The sequence below is a fragment of the Molossus molossus genome, unplaced genomic scaffold, assembly GCF_014108415.1.
Source record: "Molossus molossus isolate mMolMol1 unplaced genomic scaffold, mMolMol1.p scaffold_m16_p_1, whole genome shotgun sequence".
Classification (NCBI taxonomy): domain Eukaryota; kingdom Metazoa; phylum Chordata; class Mammalia; order Chiroptera; family Molossidae; genus Molossus; species Molossus molossus.
The window spans coordinates 88,956,872-88,962,871 of record NW_023425344.1 but is presented as its reverse complement, the minus strand read 5'-3'; positions in this window follow the sequence as shown (position 1 = coordinate 88,962,871).

Here is a 6,000-nt window from a genome sequence, read left to right as displayed (position 1 = left end):
ACACATGGAATGACATCAAACTCAAAAGCTTTTGCACAGCGAAAGATACAATCATCAAAACGGAAAGGCTACCCACTGTGTGGGAGAGCATAATTGCCAATGGTATATCAGATAAGGTTTAATTTCCAATATATAGATAGTGCTCATACAACTCTACAAAAGGAAGACAAAGAACCCAATTATAAAATGGGCAGAGGAACTAAATAGACACCTCTCCAAACAGGACATACAAATGGCTAAGAGACATATGAAGAAATGCTCATCATCACTAATCATCAGAGAGATGCAAATTAAATCAACAATGAGGTGTCACCTCACACTTGTCAGAATGACCTCCATCAACAAATCATCAAACAACAAGTGTTGGTGAGGGTGTGGAGAAAAGGGGACTCTAGTACACTGCTGGTGGGAATGCAGACTGGTGCAGCCACTATGGAAAACAATATGGTGTTACCTCAAAATTTTAAAAATTGAACTTCCATTTGACCAGTGATCCCACTTCTCGAAATATACCCTAAGAAGCCTGAAACTCCAATCAAAAAGAATATATGTACTCCCATGTTCATAGCAGCACTATTTACAATAGCTAAGATCTGGAAACAGCCCAAGTGTCCATCAGTAGACAAATGGATAAAAAAGCAGTGGTACATATACACAATGGGGTACTACGCAGCTGCAAGAAAGAAAGATCTCTTATCCTTTGAGACTACATTGAGGGATCTTGTAAGTATCATCCTAAGCAAAATAAGCCAAACAGAGAAAGACAAGTATCATATGATCTCACTTATTTGTGGAATATAATAAACATAACAGTCTGAGGAATGGGGTAGTCCCAGAGATGTGGAAGTGGGGTACAGACTGACAATCCCCAGAAGTGGGTGTGGTGGGGAAGAGATAAACCACAGAACTTATATGTATGTATGCATGAACAGTGGACATGGACAACAAGCTGGGGACAGGGCAGGGAGGGCGGGGGTGGGCGGAATCAGTGGGGGAAAAAGGATAAACATCTGTAACAAAATTTAATTAATAAAAAATAAATAAATTAATAAAAAATCAGAAGTAAAATGATGAGAAGTAAAGTTTGCAATAATATGCATTTAAGTTTAAAAAAATTTTTAAAAAATAAGGAAACTACAACCTGAAGGGGAAAATGCATGAAAATATAACAAAACCTACAGTATTCTAATGAAAAGGAAAGTGAAATGAGATGAACCAGCTAGCAACACATATTTACCACAGAAAATAAGTGTTTGGTTCTTTGCAGTGTTTTTTATTTATTTATTTATTTATTTTTTTAAATTGATTAATTTTTGTTACAAATGATTCTCCTTTTTTCCCCCACTGATTCCCCCCTCCCCCTTACCTCCCTGCCCCTTCCCCAGATTGTTGTCCATGTCCACTGTTCATGCATACATGCATATAAGTTCTGTGGTTCATCCCTCTCTCACCTCCCCACTCCTTAGGGGATTGTCCTCAAACTGTTATGTTCATTATATTCCACAAATCAGTGAGATCATATGAAATTTGTCTTTCTCTGTTTGGCTTGTTTTACTTAGGATGATACTTTCCAGGTCCCTCCATGTCGTCTCAAAGGATAAGAGCTCTTTCTTTCTTACCACTGCGTAGTACTCCATTGTGTATATGTACCACAGCTTTTTAATCCATTCATCTACTGTTGGGCACTTGGGCTGTTTCCAGATCTTAGCGATTGTAAATAGTGCTGCTACAAAGATGGGGGTACATATATTCTTTCTGATTGGTGTTTTATGCTTCGTAGTGTATATTCCTAGAAGTGGGATCACTGGGTCAAATGGGAGATCAATTTTTAATTTTTTGAGGTGACACCATATTGTTTTCCATAGTGGCTGCACCAGTCTGCATTCCCACCAACAGTGTACTAGAGTCCCCTTTTCTCCACACCCTCGCCAACACTTGTTGTTTGATGATTTGTTGATGGCGGCCATTCTGACAGGTGTGAGGTGATACCTCATTGTTGTTTTGATTTGCATCTCTCTGATGATTAGTGATGATGAACATTTCTTCATATGTCTCTTAGCCATTTGTATGTCTTGTTTGGAGAGGTGTCTATTTAGTTCCTCTGCCCATTTTTTAATTGGATTCTTTGTCTTCCTTTTGTGGAGTTGTATGAGCACTCTCTATATATTGGAAATTAGCCCCTTATCTGATGTATCATTGGCAATTATGCTCTCCCATACAGTGGGTAGCCTTTCCGTTTTGATGATTGTATCTTTCGCTGTGCAGAAGCTTTGCAGTGTTTTCTTCAGCATTATACAAGATCTATGGCACAGACTTAGACACAAGTTAATTAACAGTAACATTTTCATCAAGGAATAATTGCATCATTTTCTCGATGAAATTGTGTAGGACACCAAACAACTTATGAACATATAAAGATGTGCCAAGGAATGAACTGGGGAGTATAAGCTTGTTCTTCCATTCCAGAAAACAGCTGCAGGACCGGGTGAAGAACTCACACGTGCAACTCAATGAGAGATCTACTCTTTCAATGCATTTTTGAAAAAAAGTTTAATTAATTAATTAATTTTTGTTATAAATGTTTCTCGTTTTTCCCCCCGACACCTTCTTCCCCCTCCCTCCCCACTCTGTCCCCAGCTTTGTTGTCCATGTCCACTCTTCATGCATACATGCATATAAGTTCGGTGGTTTATCTCTCCTCCTCCACCCCCTCTTCTCAGGATTGTGAGTCTGTACTCCACTTCCACGTCTCTGGGACTATCCCATTCCTCAGACTGTTATGTTCATTATATTCCACAAATAAGTGAGATCATGTGATATTTGTCTTTCTCTGTTTGGCTTGTTTCACTTAGGATAATACTCTCCAGATCCCTCCATGTCATCTCAAAGGATAAGAGATCTTTCTTTCTTACAGCTGCATAGTACTCCATTGTGTATATGTACCACCGCTTTTTTATCCATTCGCCTACTGACGCACATTTCGGCTGTTTCCAGATCTTAGCTATTGTAAATAGTGCTGCTATGAACATGGGGGTACATATATTCTTTTTGATTGGTGTTTCAGGCTTCGTAGGGTATATTTCGAGAAGTGGGATCACTGGGTCAAATGGAAGTTCAATTTTTAATTTTTTGAGGTAACACCATATTGTTTTCCATAGCGGCTGCACCAGTCTGCATTCCCACCAGCAGTGTACTAGAGTCCCCTTTTCTCCACACCCTCGCCAACACTTGTTGTTTGATGATTTGTTGAGGGCAGCCATTCTGTCAGGTGTGAGGTGATACCTTATTGTTGTTTTAATTTGCATCTCTCTGATAATTAGTGATGTTGAGTTTTCTTCATGTGTCTCTTAGCCATTTGTATGTCCTGTTTGGAGAGGTGTTTATTTAGTTCCTCTACCCATTTTTTAATTGGGTTCTTTGCCTTCCTTTTGTTGATCTGCATGAGCACTCTATATATATTGGAAATTAACCCTTATCTGATGTATCATTGGCAATTATTATGCTCTCCCATACAGTGGGTTGCTTTTCCATTTTGGTGGTTGTTTCTTTTGCTGTGCATAAGCTTTTGAGTTTTATGTAGTTCTATGTGTTCATTTTCTCCCTTGTTTCTGTTGCTTTAGGCAATGTATTAGTGAAAATTCTGCTGTGTATGAAGCACATACCTTGTTCATGAATTGGAAGAATTAATATTATTAAAATGTCCATATTACCCAATGCAATCTATAGATTCAATGCAATCCCCATCGAAATACCAATGACATACTTCACAGAACTAGAAGAAATACTTCAAAAGTGTATATGGAACCAAAAAAGACCCCAAATGGCCACAGCAATTTTGAAAAAGAAGAACAAAGTTGGAGGGATCACATTACCAGATTTCAGCTTATACTACAAAGCCACTGTAATCAAAACAGCCTGGTACTGGCATAAGGACAGGCAGATCGATCAATGGAACAGAACAGAGATCCCAGAAATGGACCCCAGACAATATGCTCAATTAATATTTGACAAAGGGGGCAAGAGCATACAGCCTCTTTAATAAATGGTGTTGGGAAAATTGGACAGCTACATGCAAAAAAATGAAACTAGACCATGAACTTACACCATACACAAGAATAAATTCAAAATGTATAAAAAACTTAAATGTGACTCATGAACTTATAAAAATACTAGAAGAAAATGAAGGCAACAAAATTTCAGACATCTTTCAATGCCTTTCTCACATTATCAGCCATCTGCCAGCATTAGCCAGAAGAGGTACATTAACCAGCATAAACCAACAGGGAGTCCTGTCACAGTGAGGAAACACTGAATGGGAATTTGGGTGGAGAGAAAAAAGGAAATAAAGGAAGAAGGTTTTGTTTTAGCTTGTTTCTGTTTTGTGTACATCTAAATAAGCACTGTTTATTAAGACGTGGATCTCAGCTGGTGAGTATAGACATAAGTTTTATTTTTCTCTCATCAGTGCTTTCAACATCTATCAAATTTTCTATTTTACTTTTTAAGAGTGTTGTGGACAGATTTCACAAACTTTGGACACTCTCAGATTTAAAAACTCAACCCATCAAGTTTAAAATTTCCCTCAAAATCTTTTCCATACTAAATTGCCTTTTAAAGTCACAATTCAAGGGTCTTTAAGTGGGAGGTTAAGATGGTTTGCACTCCCTGACCTTCACTCCTCCTGTTTGGGAACAACAGGAAGAAAAGGTGGAAGTCAATCTGTTTTAACTGGTTATAGTTGTACTTCTTCCTCTGTTGGTTTCTGCTGCTCCTCTGGCTAACTCTGACAGGCTGCTATGGTGGGCTCTTTGTGTAAAAGCACTGATAGAGTTGCTCTCTCATGGAGGGGCATGTGTGTGTGTTCTGTGCCCTGTCCTGTGAGAGCTCCCTGTGGATCACTTCTCTGTCATGGGGCATCTTCTCTGGCACAAGATCACACCTAATTTCTTCTACTCAGTTCCTATCCACACTGATATATGCCACTGCCTCCCCAAGCTGTATTCCCTTAGCCTGGAGGGTAGCTAGCAAGGTGATCTCAAGGTTTGCTTCTTTTCTGGTGTTCCCTGGACCTATGAAAAATTCACATTCCCTTAGCACCCCCAATGGCAGGAGTCTTGGGTGCTCTCCTGCCACCCTCTTTCTTAACCTACCATCATTTCTCTTCAATTCATAGGAACAGGTCAGCAAGTCTTAGCAGATAGCCGTTCCTCAAAAGTAAGGCCAGTTGCTCATCTTGGAGGAACTAAAATTTTCTACTCAACAATCTGTGAGAGAATCCCGTTATAATTGTGATGTGAGTGCTGGAGAAGTACCCTTTTCCATGAACACTACATTCCCCACAGGCCCAGTGGCCTTCTCTTCTCCACCTTCAGTTATCTTATGCAGGTGGTTGAGGGTGGGGCCAGGCTTGGGGTTGTAGGCTTGATTCTTCTGCTTTGTATTGGATCTTGTGAGAGATGCTGAGCCCCAGAGCCTCTCTTTAGAATGTGGTATAATAGCACCTCCTTATCTCAAGTTTTATTCAAGTCACATTTATTGCACATTTGCATATCCAGGATGACTGAATTATTCTACTAAATATTGTTTTATGTTGAAAATTACGGACTAACATAAGGCAGAATATCATATTCCTGTGGTCTGTGTGGAATTCAAGCAATGGTGTCATTTTGTTGCTGAGTGTTCTTTTTTTATTTTAATGTTTTTTGTTTGTTTGTTTTTAACCTTACCCTAGGACACCCCTGCATTTATCCTCAGACAGAGCAGGAGGGAGAGAGGGAGGAAGAAAGATAGAGAGGGAAACATTGATGTGAAACAGAAACATTGATCAGTTGCCTCCTGTGCGCACCCCGACTGGGGCCTGAACTCACAACCTGGGCATGTACCCTGATTGGGAATCACCAGCGACTTTTTGGTGCACAGGATGATGCTCAACCAACTGAAGCACACCAGCCAGGGCTCTCCCTGTTCTTATTACTGCCTTGGAGGGTTAGGCTAGTCTTG